Source organism: Ambystoma mexicanum, chromosome 7p (genome assembly GCF_040938575.1).
Source record: "Ambystoma mexicanum isolate Mex_15411 chromosome 7p, UKY_AmexF1_1, whole genome shotgun sequence".
Taxonomy (NCBI): Eukaryota; Metazoa; Chordata; class Amphibia; order Caudata; family Ambystomatidae; genus Ambystoma; species Ambystoma mexicanum.
The window spans coordinates 165,513,614-165,531,011 of record NC_090939.1 but is presented as its reverse complement, the minus strand read 5'-3'; the positions used below and the strand labels follow the sequence as shown (position 1 = coordinate 165,531,011).

The following is a 17,398-nucleotide window of genomic DNA, read 5'->3' as shown; positions in this document are numbered from 1 at the left end:
GAAGAAAGCCAGGACAGCAACCCAGAGGTGGCTACCCTCTAGTCAAGTCATTCTCTGAGCTTGTTAACTTCACGATAAAAGGGTACCCTCAGAGTGGGAGGGAACACAAGAGACACCTGAATGGGAATACAGTGTCTTCGCCTCTTAGTTAAGAGGAAGCCAGTGGTCCAGCAGTCACACCCAAAGGGAGACCACTCAGATGAATGTGGTAAGTCTCAGAGTGGTGTGCCTAGGTCTTAGGGCTATGGACCCATCCCCTGAGATTACAAAGATGCGTGTATTTCATTGCATGGTTACCATGGGTAACATCATAGGAAGTGTAGATGACCAACTAAGCAAACAGGTTCAGGAATTCCCTGCCCCTTGGAATATACGACAATTTCATCGATGTAGACTACTACAAATACATCTAGAAATTTTGCCATACTTTGTTTGTGATAAATTGAAAGGTTGCTGCCAAAAGGCATCACTTGGTATTCAAAGAGACCAAACTTCACACGAAACGCTGTGTTCAATTCATCCCCTTCTCTTACTCGTACTAGATAATAAGATCCTCGTAAATCTACCTTCGTAAAAATGGTTGCCCCTTGGATCTGATCCAGCATTACCAAAATCAACAGTAGAGGATACTTATTTTGATAGTAACCTTATTCAGAGCCCTGTAGTCTATGCAAGTTCACAGGGTGCCCTCTTTCTTATCAACGGAAAATAGTGGTGATGCAGCTGGTGGTTGTGAATGTCTAATAAAACCTTTCTCTAGATTATCTGGAATATATTCTGTTAAGTGTTCATTTTCCTTTTAATTTAGGGCATAGATGCGACTGCATGGAATATGGGATCCTAGGGTCCAACTCCAGGTACTGTTTCATGGGTAATTGGCCTTGAGGTTAATTGGGACCCATCTACCACTCTAACCTGTTCTGCCCTTTCCTTACGAATGACAGGGATCCTCATAGGTTTTACAACATTTCAATCCATGACATTTCCAGTAGCTCCCGAGTCTATCACTACCAGCTCACTTCCCTTCAACTCCCCCTGAACAGACAAGCAAATGTTGAGGTTGATTTGAGGGACAGCCACTTGAATTGTGGTAGCCACGTGCTGAGTCTACGTAGGACTGGGAGACTGAAAGGTTTGTGGGCACCAAGAACAATTCCCAACAAAATGTGCAGACTTCCCACAATACAAACATAAGTTATTTTGTATTCGCCTATCCTTTTCTTTCTTGGACAAGGGACCCTCTCTTTCTCAGATCTTACAAAGACTCTTGTTTTCATGTCTGTATTATCGGGTTCAGCCTTGGCTCTTTCTCTTCTTACTACCACAGGCTCAGAAAAACCTCTCCTCTTCTCTACCTTTCGTTCATCTAAGCGATAGTCAACTTGCATTACTACATTTATCAGGACTTCTCAAGCGTGGGTCTGTCCACCATGGTTGCTAAGGCATCCTTTAACTCAGTCTTCAGTTCCCGATAAAATAAGGAAGTCTGCTTCTCCTGTGGCCACCTACTTTCCAAAACTAGCACTTAAACTGAGTAATGTATTTCACCAGATCCTTCCCACCTTGTCTTATTTCCAAACATTTGCCATCAACCTCCTGAGAAAGCTGACGTCTGCCAAATAATTTCTTAAATTCAGCCTTAAATTGACCCAAATTCCTCATAATAGGATTTCCTTGAATCACTAGTAAAACTGAACAGTTTGCTGTCTCTCACGTGATATATGATAAAATGAAGGCTACCTTCGCTCCTTTAGTATGGAAGGCTTGTGGCCTACACAAAAAGTCAAGCTCACATTGAGTCAGGGTGGTCTGACACCTTTTAACATCCCCCATAAACATTCTGGTGGGGCTAAAGGCACGGGTGTCAAAACTAATCTGACTCTCTCAGCATTCCCTCCTCCTTGTTCAGCATTTTCTACCATGTCTACTCATACCAATTCTTGTGTGTCTAGTTCTACATTACCCACCTTAGGTGAGGGGATTTCTTTAGCCTGCAAATTGGTCACTCTAAGACTCAATTCCTCCAACCTTAAACGTATTTCCTGATTATCTCTTCTAGGAACTCTAACCTCACATCTTATATTTTTCGGAATGATAACTTCCATTTCATATTGTAGTCATAATTAGAATGTAACACAATTATCTTACTGAGTAAATCACATTATCAAAAATTAGCATAACCATGTTCGCTATTTTCTGATAGACGTTTAACATGGCAAGAAAGCCCACCTTGGGCACTCCTCTCGTACCTTTTTGACATACTCCTGTGGGAATGTTGTAGGGGACAAATAACTCCAGCGGTAGTGTGTGATTTGTATCCATTTAACTGACTTTTTGGAAACATAAGAATGACAGCAGATGTTCATGTTTCACACATGTGTGTGTGATTAAAGGGTTATAGGGTTGAATTACTAAATGCATAATACCCACTGGGTTTGGTGCTCATTTCATTTTTTCCAATATTCACCATAATATTACAGTGTTTGTACACATGAATCATATACATTGGTTCTGGCAGCTGCTTGGAAGTGAGGATAGCATGGATGAGTCATCTGTTTCCATCATTGGGGTCTGAGGATGCCCTGCTTTCTGTTTGGAGAGACAATTGGCCTCATTCTAAGCTTGGTGGTAGATCAAGAGTAAATTTGCTAATTTACCCAAGAATTGACTACTGTTACCTCCACTTGGTCCTGGAGGCCATAGAACTACATTGGGATTTTTTGCAGATTTACCATGAATGAGCGGTATTTCCATGCGGTAAATCTGGTTATTTTTGTCAGTTAGGTGGATGATTTGCCTCCAGCTTTGTGCTGGAGGTGCATCCTCAAACGTACCATTAAAACTTAGAGAGCGGCAGAGCGGTAATGCAGCCGAGAAGTGGCAGTAACAGAATTGCCACCACTTTACTGCCACATTTTGCCACACTGCCATACTAGTAAGGACACGCACTGTTTCTTCTACCCAAGACTTATAGAATCTTAGGTGCACATGCACAGACATCATAGCAGAATTATACATGAAACATGTCCAGTTAACTCTAGACACTAAATCGCCAACTTTTCATTTCAACTTTTAAAGAGAGAAGTCTAGTAAACCAATAGCAGAGGTCAAGACATTTTAGTTTTTATTTATCCTGTTAACGGACATTTTGGTGGTATCTATTTGAGTTCATGAAACAATGGCCTGGAGAGGTCTCTTCAACGCCAAATTCAGTCAACAATGTGCATTAAAAAGGCATGGTTGGAGTCACTAACTCAGACAATGCTCAATTCCGCCCTCCTTGGCTCAGCTAGCATAGTGCCAGAAGAAGGCTGAGACACATTTGCTTTGGCTGTCCACCCTTGCTATCCCAAATCTTCAGTGCAATACTTTTAGGAACAGAGATCACATTCCAGGACTGGAACAGAGATCACATTCCAGGACTGGAACAGAGATCACATTCCAGGACTGGAACAGGGATCACATTCTAGGACTGGCTTCTACTAACTTAATGGGCAGAGAGCTAGAATGTTCACACAATCTTGGCGTTAGGATGGCCCGGGTTTCTAAATGGCCACTTACTCTAGGTATGTATTGATGTCAGTAAAGAGGAAGTTGCTAATGGTGATGATGTCATGGATGCTCTAGTGTCTAATCAGTGGTGTGCCTTTGATGACCTCACTGGTGAAATCAGATTTGACATGATGTGCAATGTCATCCACATGCTTTGTGGAGAAGTTACATGTGAATAACTCCTTAACCAGCCCTGGGCACACATTCTGGGAGTTTTGATTGCATGCCACTTAAGCTTTACAGTTTACAAAACGCATGAAGCGTGTAACTGAGAGTTCCCAAAAAAGGAAGAAAAAAAAACATATTAAACCAATTGACATTATATCATTTTGGTGGGTTTATGCTTGGATAAACAAAACAGTACCATACATTTAAATCTATTTAAACAAAGTGGCATATTTGCGACAAATAATTATTAAATAAATTCACAAGAGATTTGACTGCATCTTTTATTATTTTTACAGAACTAGCCGTACTATATTTATTGACAATTGGTAAATCACTCATAAAAATATCTTTTTTTAAATGATCAAGAGACACTGAAGCTGGGCAGGTTGATCGGATGTTCCATGTAAATGATGGTTCATGCTGATGGGGCAGCCAGGTGATGAAGCTATGCACCTAAAAGTAGGGAACAACAATTAATATGTGTGCACGTGACTAACCATCAGAATGAAATATAACTGCACAATCAAAGTTTGTTCTCAGGGCATAAACGTACACCGTTCATGTGTTTTAACATGTGACAGAATATGTAACAGAGAACCAAAGCACATTTTAGACACACAGGACATGCTCTTTAGGTACACAAAACATCGGTTTATGTGCTTCTCCAAAGGAGTTCTTTCAACAATTCATAAATTGCAACTTGACTTCAGGAATCCACACATTGGAAGAAAGAGTAGGTATTTATGCATCCAGTTAGTAAGCAGGACAATTGCACACCCATTGCTTTACTATTTACTCTGATCACCTAGGACTGCTGGTTGGACTCCCCACAGAAGAAAGACCGTTGACGTTTGATCAAATTAATGATACACATTGTTATTTCTCTCAAATGATTGGCTGTACACCCCAACTATTCACTTGGGTATCGCTTAGTTTGCTACCTTATGTCGCGTGTGGTGTATTTCAAATTGCCTGATTACGGAACCTGAGTATCCATAAAGTACACAATGACAGGATGTTCCATGTAAACCTCAACACATGGAATTTCTTCTTGTTGGAGGAGATTACACTTTTCCTGTTTTTCCCGAGGTTTGAGGTTTACTGCTTTCAAGCTCTCATCTATATACAACACAAAGAGTAAACACTTTTGACACTCTGTGCCTCATTATGAGTCCGGCGGCAGCAGTGCCGGTAATACCGGCAGTCTCCTGCTCGACTCGTGGGGATTTACCGGCTCCGGACTTGCCAGAATCACCGGGGCATTGCAGCCCCGGTGGTCCTGTAATTCTAGAGCCAGCATTCCGTTACTCGCCAATCCTGTGGAGTCACAACTCCACGGGAATGGGGGCAGTGGAAACACTGGCACCATGCTGTAATGGTGCTGGTGTTTCCATGTCCGGTGGCGTTACACCAGACGGCCCCATAATTCGGAGTTAGCCGGTCCGGAAAATGGTACCAGTACGGTTTTACCAGCACCGTTAAATCCGGACCGGCTAACCCGTAATGAGGCCCTCTGGGTTTGGCATTTGAAGAGCCAGGAGCAATACTACATAGCACTGGTTAGAGGAAAGAATTTGCGTAAACACGCAGAGTTAAGTTAAAATCAGTTATATTGTAGGTTAGAGTAGTGTTTAATCAATAATGTAGCTTACTGAGGGTTAGGGAATTACAGTGGAAGTGTGTAGGGGGTTTGTGGGCACATGATTTCTGGGTGCAGGTGGAGAACACCAATTCAGAGACCAAAGCAGCGAGAGCACTACATGTATTTTGTTGGTGTTGGAGTACACCAAAGCAGTCTTCGGCACATGCACCATTTTTTGGTTTGGGAAGATGCCAAGCAGCTCTTAGGCACAGGTGAATTGTGTAGGTGGAGGAGCATACCAAAGCACTTTTAGGCACGTGTGAATTTTGTAGGCAGGGGAGTACACTAAAGCACTCTTAGGTGCACACAAATCTTGTAGGTGGGGAGAAAACCAAAGCAATCTTAGTCAGATGTGAATTTTGTAGGTGTGGGAGTACAACAAAGCAGTCTTACGCAAATCTGAACATTGGAGGGCAGGGAGCACACCTTAGCAGTCTTAGGCAGGCACGAATTCTGTAGGTGGTGGAGTATGTTAGAGCAATTGTGAGTACACTTGAATTTTGAAGGCAATGGTACACCAAAGTAGTGCTAGACACACTTGAATTGTGTTGGCGGAGCAATACTCCAAAGCATTCTGCTGCAGGTAGCACTGGTAGCACAATACCAGTGCTGTTAATACCGGCAAATTCCCCCATGGAGTCATACGGTACTCCATGGAATGGGGATTTACCAGCGTTTCCACCACTTGGAATCTGCTGGTAATTCCGGCACACCAATTGGCAGAAACGGTATTACAGATTACTGGTATTGCGCCATTAATGCCGACGGGATACCGGCGACCATGTAATGAGGCCCAATGAGTTTTAGACACAACACAAGCAACAGCAATGAGCCACATGGCATTACTGTGCTAATTTGCCATTGACATGAGTAAGACAGAAGATGCTGAAGCGCTGGTACTTGTGCTGGTCATGATAGTAGCCTGGTCTAGTCACCGGCTGTGACCTTGTGGCAGGGTCATAACTGGCAGCCAGGTGGGTGGCTCTGCGTGTGATACAGGCAGCAGCCAGCCAACCAGAGTTCTGGATGGTTGTGTCGTACGCAGCCGGGCCGATTGGCGGATACTTCCGCATTGGAGGCTCCGGCGCAGACCATAGTTCCAGCACGTTGTTTCTGCGACGTGCAGTCTCGGTCTAGCTCTCCGGCAACATGGCGGTCGCTGGGAGATACTTCAGCCTCTCACTCCCAGCGATCGCTGCGTTGCAACCCCCGTAGCTTTTGCTTCCTGCTTTTGGGTGAGAACGCTAGTTTTTCCGTCTCGCGGCTTTTTCCGCGCTATTCCTTTCGCCTCTCCTAGCTTCTGGCGAGGCTTTTCTCTCTCTCTCTCTCTCTCTCGCTCTCTCTCTCTCTCTCCTCTCTTTAGTTTTGCTTTGGCTTTCCTTCGGTTCCCACGGCTCACTCGGGCCGCCGGCACGAGTCTCTCTCGCTACTCCTTCTTGCGGAGCAAGGGCTTCTTGTTCTCCGCCCCTATCAGCTCACATCTGCCTCCTCCAAGCCTCAGAAGCCGACCAACCACTCTTCCGCTACCACTGGAGCCTACGTACCATCACTCTCCTTGGAAGACTCCTGTTTGGCCTCATTACTTACAAGGGTTTTTCTGCCGTCAAGGCTTTTTCCCTTGTCGCCTGCTATGGGAGAGGAGTCCCAGGACTGCTTGTTTCAAGCATTCACTGTGGCTTCCTCTCATGGTAGACAAGTGTCTTCGGCTACGAAGAGAGACTTCTGCTCACATCGGCATCTCAATACAGAAGAATTGGAGAATTACCGATCAGGTGAGGAGAGTGGGGAGGAGAGGGAGACACAATAGGACAGGTTGATGCGTGTTGTGGCACTCCTCCTAGCGTCTTTGCAGGGCTTGTGTCGTCCTTTAAGGTAGACGTCCCAAAGCTGAGGAGAGTGTTTGCAGGCAACTGCTTTGTCCTTTGTTCAGAGACTCTCTGGCACTTCCCATCTAGGAAGCTTGCTGGCAGAACCTAGCAGGGCATTAAGATGTGCCATTGCCGTTTGATGCTTGCATTGCTGTGCCTCTGCAGGTGGGGGCACTCGGCAGGCACGTTCATTGTCTTGTTAAATTAGGCACTTCCAGTCTTTTTCTTCTGGTATGCAGATAGTCTGGGCTCCATGAATACAAGGCACGTTCCAGGCTGTCAACCCAATGAATGTTCAGCACACACTGGCACATGACTAGTATTGGTGCTGCAGAGTCACCATTGCCTTTAGTGGAGCAGGAGGGACCAGCACAGAGAGGCCAACAACAGGACAGTCACCAGCACGACCAGAGGGACAAGGCCAACCTTTCGAAGACGTTGGGCCTCACTACGAGGTTGGAGGTAGCCTTGCCAGTAAAATCGGCAAGGCTACCTCCAAACTCGCATCCAGGTCCGGCACCCGCAAATGGGCAATTACCGGGCTATTCCAGCCCAGCCGGACCCAGTTATTGCCCTTTTGCAGGTGCTAGGCCCGGAACATCTCCAATCCCACTTGAGCCCCATAGGGTCTGAGAGGCACCCACGAGCACAGCTCGTAGTATGGCGGTACGATAGCAACGGTGCCGGTAGCACTACCGGCACCGTTGTTGCCTTACCGCCATACTTATGATGAGGCCCTTTGTGGCTATGTTTAACAGGCCAGTTAATCAGTTCACTAAGGATTTTTGATACATTTGTAAATAATTGTGCTACTTCAACTCAACATGTTTCCTCTGTTTTCCCTAGCAGATTTTTGAAATGTTCCACTCGTCACCGATAGAATCAAAAGAACGTGTGTTTTGTGAAGAAACAGTTCACACATGTGGTGCCTGGTTTCAAGACACAACTAGTTTGTTGTGTTATTTTGATCAGTGTTTGGAAATCACACAGCTGCCATTTGCGGTGAACACATGCCCCCCAATGAGCCAGTGGGAGCTGCACTGCAACACCGTGGGCGCAGCAGTGGGCGGCAATCTGCTGCTGCCACGTGGCAGCATCTCGAGGGGATAGCTCAGGGGTAACGCGCTCACCTTGGAATCAAGAGGACACAAGCAACACAGGTTCGATCCCCGGGTCCACGCTTAAAACATCTGGGTATAAAGCGTGTTATAAATAACCTATCACATCATATCACACACGTCTTGGAACGTTTTTGGGCTGTGGCAGGCCACTATTGGTGCACGCCATGCTACCCTGACTGCCATGTCAGGTCTGTTGAAGTACTTCTGTGTAATGACTGCTCCAGCTTTAATTTGTACAGCACACATATACCATGCATGATATAATCGTGAAAGGAAACACGATCTGTGCATTCCCAATTTGAAAATAGTAGGCCAAGCAAAAGCAATGCTTGTCTTATATATCCTATTCGGGGTTTAGACCTTCATTTAAGTACTATTTGTACACTTTCCTTTTGCCAATGAGAAGATTTGACCCTGTCGGATTTCCAGGCTGCAGAATCTGAAATTGATTGACTCTATTCAGAGTGTGATTGCTGTCACTTTCAGTGCTCTCTGATGTACCAGAGAGATTCCTTAAGAACTAACCATTTTGCTTTGAGTTGGGAAATTAGAAACTAATAACGAGAGAAAAGGATGGTTTCCTTTGCGGGGTTGTCCCCGCATCTACGTTTCTAGAACACTGACATTCTGCATATGTTATTGGGCCAATTTGAATGCTCCGCCCTGTTTATTTTGTGAAAGTAATGTATCATTTAATTACATTCTGCATATGCTAATGGGTACATTTGAATGCTCTCCCCTCTTGATTTAGGGAAAGTAATATGCAATTTAATGATATTCTGCATATCTTATTGAGTCCATTTGAATGCTCTCCCCTCTTCTTTTAGTGGAGGTAATGTGCAATCTAATTGTATTCTGCATATGCTAATGGGTCCATTTGAATTTTCTCCCCTCTTCATTTATTAAACAGGTGCTCTAGCACCCTGAAGTGTCTTTTGTGCTAGATGGAATTACAATAACAGATCTCAGACCAAATAATCGGACAGACTCAAAGAATATGGCAAAGTACTACTTTATTATCAATTGAATAAGGCAGGGCTAACAGGCAGATATCGGACTGATGCTTGCACACTCACAACCACATTTGATTGCATAGAGGTTTTATACCCCCATATGCGTCATCTGTGACATCATTCTACGTGGCAAAATACAAAACCTATCAAGGGAAGGGATTGGTGAAGGGAACATATCTACTAATAGAACACATAAGGATTGGTGCCTCATTGGCTACCCGCTTATATGTAGGGCATTCCTTGAACTACCTCTAAAAACGTGTAGTACGGATTATAGTGGACATAACAATAGTGAATTGGCTTCTGAAACATTATATGTTAGGTGGTCCCCCAACCCACCTGATTGGTTGGCATACTCTACCAAACTTGGACTTTTGGCTCCATAGCAGCACGTATATGAAAATAAACCTAGGTGTTTGATTCCCATCAGAGTACACCCCATTTTCCCAATTAGTCATTCATCTCTCAGTGGTAGGTTATCAGACAAAGTCTTCCGTTCGTAGCTGACTTTGGGCCTGTTCACTGTCCTGGAACATTCAAGGGAGTGTGAGTACACCACTATCTCAGCTTAGGGCTGTAATGAATAGCCTTTGTTTTCACCTTCTGAGTCACATGTGAGGAGAAAACAAATGCGTCTATTTCATCCTTCCTTTACTGCTATTTGATTCCATTACTTGATTCAATGTATGCAAGTACTGGTTGCACCTGTTGAACTTTGTACACTTTTAATTGACCAACAGTTTGGCTCTCACAGATGTTTTCATCTTCTTCCATCTATGAAGAATGTCCCACATTCCGAGCTTATCCATGTACTCCCTTTGGGCTCTGTGCTTATCCCTTGAAAATAGCATTGTTAACTCAAGGCCAACCTTGACTCATCATCGGCTCTGCACACAAAACTGTTTTCATGTGTCTCCTGATTCTTCCAGCTTCGGCCTGTCTCTGAGGTATCTTTGTTAAATTCAACACAATCTAGTGCCCATTTTCCCAATATGGCCATCCTTGCCACGTTATATATTCCAAGCTTCTATACGTTGTCTTTCTACCTTGCATTACTCCGAATTTACACTTATTGGTCAGTGAGTTACTTTATTTTCTTAAGATCCATGATTACTTTAGCTTTAGGTACATGTTACTCTTAGTGCTTCAATGACATTGTTACGTTTCAACATAGGTTCATATATCTGCTTTATGACATTACTTTGTCCTTTTGAGATTTTATCTTAACGTACGTCCATGATGTCCACAGGTGCGTTCTGACATCTTGGCAGGCGACATCCTTTCATGTAGTATTCTTCCATGCGACATCCTTCCACATTTTCAGTGCAAGGGTACATTCTACATGGCTGTCTGAGTGCATAATATCTCTCATACTGTCATGATGCCTGCTCCCGAGGAGCCAGGTCAGGCCCAGCGTCCCCGGAAGCAGATTTCATACTCACCTAGCAGGACCCAGCAAACCCCTATAGGGGCTCTTTGGACCTTGTCCTGGCGCCTTTTGGCGCCAGGCTCATAAAAGGCATCTGTCCTGGCGCCATAGGTGCCAGGCTCATCATGGCAGAACATATGGTAATGCTTGGGTGAACTCACCTGAGGCAGACCATGCTGCATACTCACCCGAGGCAGACCATGCTGTCTGAAGCTCCAAGCCAACTAAGGATGGGGAGGAACTATTTTCTTTCAGGAACTCTTTTCTTACTCGGGTGGGGCCAGTGGAAGAACACTCACCTGAAGCTCTTCCAAGGCTATTTAAACCACGCCCGGATGGCCACACGTGCTTCGCGTTATTCTGCATCTGCAGCAGGACGCTCACCGAGTCGGCTCCTGCATCCTGGCTCCTGCCACGCCCACCAGCACCTGGAAGCACCTGGAACACCTGCAAGGAGAGAAAGGCAAGCATTAGGACATTACCTACCTTCATCCAGCATCCGGATTCTTCACTCCGCCGATCCTGTAAAAGAAAGTCAAGGGTTAGAAACGCATCTCATCGCTCGCTGCAGCGCCGCTTCCACTTACCTTCACGTGGCGCTGTCTAGCTCTGTCAGAGGCGACATCGGCCGCATCCCAGCACCTACGGAAAAGAAAGACAATAGTTAGAAGCGCTCCGCTTCTCACGCTGCCGCGCCGCTTCCACTTACCTTCACGTGGCGCCGGCAACCTTTTCAGCGCCCATAGGCGACATCGGTCGCATTCAAGACCTACGGAGAAAAAGGACAAAACAAGGTGAGCAACAAACTAATTGCAAAAGGGCAGATTACTGACCTTAAGTCTTACCTGAATTTTGTTGGGACCTCAGTTCCCTTTTCGGGTCGGAGCGGCTTTTCTGGCTTTTCCGTACCCCGGCCCCTATGGGGAAATAAGACACATTCATTAGGGTTCGAGGAGGGTGAGAAGGGGAAAAAGGGGGGAATCTCACACACAATCTAGCAGACAGTTAACTCCCTTTTCCCATCTACAGAAGGATTATTCTACGGGCCAGACAGACCAGGTTTGGGGGTCCAGTCCAGTCCATCTTCCAAGCACTACGATTTACCATGGAAGAAGTTGTGGCAGTCCAGAACGGGTCGGCGCCTCCGTGGGAATCAGGTGAGCGTTACAGAATGCGAAGCCTACCAATAACTTCCTACCCAGGCGCCATGGAAACTTCCGAGACAGACCAGCTGGCCCGGCTATTAGGGGAATTACGGGCCGAAGTTCATTCCGCTCGCCAGGAGACAAATGCCCTCAGGAGGGAGTTAATTGTGTCAAAGGAACGAACTGATGATCTTGCCCGCCAGTTGTTGCAGAGTCAAGCTGGTCAAACTCCTCTACCAAGTTCAGGGGGTAGTTTCACCCCCGTGGCGTCAACTAATCCAGTGCAAATCAATCTACCTGGAAATGTGCCACTGGCCTCGCCTGAACGTTTTGCTGGAGATCCCAAAAGATTTGCAGTATTTATGAATCAATGCCGATTGCATTTCCTCTGCAGGCCTGGGGCCTTCCCGAATGACCAAACCAAGGTAGCCTTCATACTTTCTTATCTCAGCGGCAGCGCAGCTGATTGGTCAATCCAATTGGTTACTCAAGACGACCCGATCCTTCAGAACTTTCAAGCCTTCCAGACAAGTATGGAAAGACTTTTTGCGAGGCATTCTCAGGGACAGGCCCTGGATAACGAACTCCTATCTCTACGACAGGGTAATCTGGACCTCTTAGCTTACATTGCGACCTTCAATAGGTTAGTTGTGGAAAAAAGATGGCCCGAGGATAAGAGAATTACGCTATTCCATCGAGGTCTACGTGGAGAACTTAAAGATGTCTTGGCCCAGGTCGTAAATCCACCCCAGGACTGCTCGGACTATATTGACTTAGTGGTCCAACTGGATCACAGGCTTCAAAACAGAAAAGCAGATCGGTCCAGGTTTGAAACCCGGGTTTTTGCCAAAGCCCAGGTTCACCCCAAGGGTGTCAGTGCTACTGAACCTATGCAGATTGGAGTAGTCAAGGGACCTTTGACCCAAAGGGAGCGTGAAAGAAGACGGCAAATACAATTGTGCCTCTACTGTGGAACTTCAGGACACTTCTTACGAGACTGCCCTGTAAAACCACCCAAAAAGGCGGTAGGAGCCACGGATAAAGATCTTGTAGAATCTGAGCCGGGAAACGACCACGCCCGACAAGCGTAGAGGTCCGCTTGCCGAGCTTAAAAACTAACTCTTTGACCTCGCACCTCACCATGCCAATGGTCCTCGTAAATCCAAAGCAGCCTGAACGGTTGCATGCAATTAAGGCATACATCGATAGTGGGGCTATAGGAAACTACGTGGATCGTGAATTGGCTTCTAGGATGAACCTCCCTCTTTGCCCTAAAACCAATAAAGATGTCATCACCACTGTGGATGGAACCGAAATCGCCTCTGGGCCGGTAAACTCACTCCACCACGGAAGTGACATTGCTGGGTCAAGACGGGCATCGGGAGGCAATGGTGTTTGACGTAATCAAGGCTCAGTAATTCTAGGAATCCCCTGGTTGGAAAGACACAATCCTCAAATTGATTGGCGAGCAAAGAGGATAACCTTTCCAGAGTGTGTACAAACCTGCTATCCACGAAATACAAGCATTGGCCTAGCTACAGTAACTCCTCTCAGTTTGCAAATACCGCCAGAGTACCAAGAGTTTCAAGACGTCTTCCAAAAGGAACAGGCCAATACTCTACCGCCCCACAGGTCATACGATTGCCAGATAGTTCTACTACCCGGTGCAACACCCCCTTGCAGCAGGATCTATGCCCTTACCGAGCCCGAGAATCTTCATTTACGACAATATCTGGACCAGTACTTAGCCAATGGTTTTATTCGCCCGTCTAAGTCTCCTGCATCCTCGGCTTTATTCTTGGTACCAAAAAAAGAAGGCGATCTCAGAACTTGTATAGACTACTGCGCACTGAACCAGATAACTGTCAAAAACAGATACCCTTTGCCTTTGATCCATGAACCCCTTGACCAAGTGAAAGATGCCTGCATATACACCAAGCTAGATCTCCGGGGGGGCTTACCATCTAGTGCGAATCAAAGAAGGCGATGAATGGAAAACTGCCTTCCGCACTAAATATGGGTTGTTTGAGTACCAAGTTATGCCTTTTGGACTGTGCAATGCACCTGCTGCCTTCCAATATTTCATGAACGATGTCCTCAGGGAACTCATCGATGTTTGTGTTATCGTATACATCGATGACATTCTTGTATATGTCACGATGCCCACTCCCGGGGAGCCGGCTCAGGCCCTGCGTCCCCGAAAGCGGACATCAAGTCCCCGGGGAAGGTCCCAGCAACCCCTTATAGGGGCCCTTTGGACAGCGTCCTGGCGCCTATGGTGCCAGGCTCATAGAAAACGTCAGTCCGGGCGCCATAGGCGCCAGGCTCATTATGAAAGTGTTTGGGTGCACTTACCTGATGCAGACCATGCTGCAGAACCCCGGCCTCCTTGAGGCCTGAAAGGAACTACTTTACCTGTGGGACTCATTTACCACCCGGGCATGGTCGGGGAAGGATACATACCTGATTGGAGGAAGGACACATTCTAGGAACTTCTTCCAAGGCTATTTAAACCACACCCGATCAGCCACACTTGTTTCGCGTTGTTCTGCATCTAGCAGCTGGACGCTCACCGTGTCTGCTCCTGCATCTTGACTTATGCCACACCTGCCAGCATCCTGAATCACCTGCAAAGGAAGGGAACAAGAGAACAGAAGAAGGAAAAGGCCTCACCTGCTAAATCTGCATCCCAGAGACATTTCGCCGACAATCCTGAAAAGGAAGACATTTATTTTTAAAAGCACATCGCATCAATCGCTGCAGCGCCGCATTCTACTCACCTTTACAGGGCGCCTCCATGTTCTGCAGCGACCATCCGGATTCGCAGTCGCGCCCCCGCTCCTAGGGAGAAAAAGACAAGAACAAAGGTGAGAGAAAGAAGGGAAAAGGGAAGCTAAAACTCCATGTCAAGACTTACCTGTTGGGTCATTCCCTTTTCATTTCGGGTCCGCGCCGCATCCAGGCATTTTCGGACCCCGGCCCCTAAGGGGAAAAAGACATCAGCGTTAATGAGTGAATGAAAAGACATTACCAAAACACTCATTAAAGACTTACCTGATTTCCACAAGGATTTCACCGCTCACCTCGTGTCGGTGCCTGTTCCCCGGCATTCCGTACCCAGTCCCCTATGGGGAAAAAGACACTAGCATTAGAACATTAATGCATGGACACAAGGGGAACCACTTATAGAAAACTTACCTGGAAGCCAAGCAAGTTTGGTTCTCACCCATCCGAAAATCCAGTGACGTAACTGGATACCAACGCGCCCCTGCATCAGAAGCAGGATGGAGAGCTTGTCCTTCCAGACCCTAAGGTGAGACGCTATGGGGAAGCACAGAAGGGTTTTGAGGAGGGTGAGAGGGGTAAGTGGGAGGCCGATTGTATTACCCCGCAGACAGTTAACCCCATATTCTCACCTACAGAAGGATACTTCTGCGAGTCAGACAAGCCAGAACTGGGGCCCGGTCCAGCCCGTCTTCCGAACCCTGCGCACCACCTTAGACGAGGACACAGCAGCGTGAACCAGGCCAGCGCCCCCGTGGGAGTCAGGTGAGCGTTACAGTATACTCCTCTTCAGAATCTGATCATCGAAACCATGTCAGGGCAGTCCTCGAGAAATTGCGCCAACACAAACTATTTGCTAAACTTGAAAAATATGTTTTCCATGTCACGGAAGTCGAATTTCTAGGTTTTATCCTGACACCTAAAGGAGTCCACATGGACTCACGAAAAGTGGATGCTATCCTCAAATGGCCATCACCCAGCTCTGTAAAAGGTGTTCAAAGCATGCTTGGCTTTGCCAATTTTTATTGCAGGTTCATTCCGAGTTTTCACGGGTGGTTCAACCCATCACTGCACTCTTAAGAAAAAATAAACGTTTTGAATGGTCTAAAGAAGCTGAGCAAGCCTTTCAAGAACTAAAAGCTAAATTTACTTCTGCACCCGTATTGAAACACCTGTGCCCGGATCTCCCTTATATCGTCGAAACCGACGCATCCAGTCTAGCTATGGGAGCTATGGCGATATGGCTATGGCGATATTACCTCCTTGGCGCAAGACATACCATCATGGTGATCACCGACCACCGGAATTTACAGTACTTGAAAACCGCCAAGGCTCAGTCATCTTGACAGCTCCGTTGGGCTCTGTTTTTTGCTGAATTTGATTTCATAATCACCTACCGTCCTGGCTGTAAGAATGGCAAAGCGGATGCTCTATCCCGAATTGCAATGGGGTACCCAGTCACTAACTCAGAGCCTGTGCCGATAATTCCCGAACAGAGGATCTTAGGTAAGACTTCTTCACAATCGCTAGAAAATATCCAAACTAGAGTTAAACAACTCCTGGACCCAACAGACTTGCAGGACTGGGTTCAAAAGGGATCTGATTTTACAGACAGACAAGGTTTGGGGGTCCAGTCCAGTCCATCTTCCAAGCACTACGCTTTACCGTGGAAGAAGTTGTAGCAGTCCAGAACGGGTCGGCGACTCCATGGGAATCAGGTGAGCGTTACACATACACTCAATGCAGTAAATGAACAATGTAGGGGGTCTCACCTATAGATGTTCTCAGACTGTTCCAATATGACAGCGGCAAGGGGGCAGGAACTGGCAGGATAGCATCTACCTTCTCTCTACAAAAGTAGTGTGCAAAAGGTAATTATTTGAGAATCTGTGATGCACATTTCAGTGTGCATTCAGCTTCGTTCTATGATTTTGCATTGGAACATTTGCCTGATCTAGTCTGTATGACTGAAACCTGGCTTAGAGATTCCTCATGCCCATCAATTGTCAAAGCACTTCCTGCACATTTTAGTATTATCCGTGCCAATCGTTCTTCTGCATACCCTGGCCGGGAGGTTTCTGTGGTATTTTACTCCCAGCTTACTGTAAAATCAATAACTCTTGGTCATAATATTAACATGGAGGCTCTTTTAGTTTGGTTGTCCATTTCACCTCCTTTGACGGTGCACATTTTAACTGTATATCGTGCTCCACGTGCTGATTCTCTTTTTTGTGATTCCTTTTTAGAACTTGCAGCCAATCTTCAGTTTACATTTTCAAACTTATTTATTGTAGATTTTAATCTAAAATATTTCTTTGTCTTTCACTCAGTTCTTTGATACTATGACTGATTTTGGGCTTAAACAACGTGTTATGGAGCCTACCCGCTCATTTGGGAATATTTTAGATTTGATTTCTCCTCCTGACTCGCTTACCACCATATTTCCGGTCTTCCAGGTATCCTGGACTGACCACTTGTTTGTTCCTTTTTTACTGATGACTTTGTCCAACCTTTGGCTGTGCCGACTGTATATTCTGAAATGTTAATGGGCACTAGATATGGCCTTTAGCCATGGCCACTGACTACAGCTTTCAAATTTGCCCACTGTACATAGACAATACTGGCCAGTGACCACAATCTTTGGCTGTGGCCACTATATGTTCTAACATATAAATG

General features: G+C 45.9%; 1 protein-coding gene across 1 annotated transcript in view; it reads right to left on the bottom strand.

Annotated features, from left to right (window-relative positions):
* Positions 1-3,987: 3,987 nt before the first annotated feature.
* The window catches only part of LOC138526532 (trefoil factor 2-like), an 84,061-nt gene continuing 70,650 nt past the window's right edge, over positions 3,988-17,398 (bottom strand). Inside the window, exon 4 of the mRNA XM_069637335.1 lies at positions 3,988-4,173. The gene's annotated coding sequence lies outside the window, so the exon portion shown is untranslated. The remainder of the gene's footprint in view (positions 4,174-17,398) is intronic.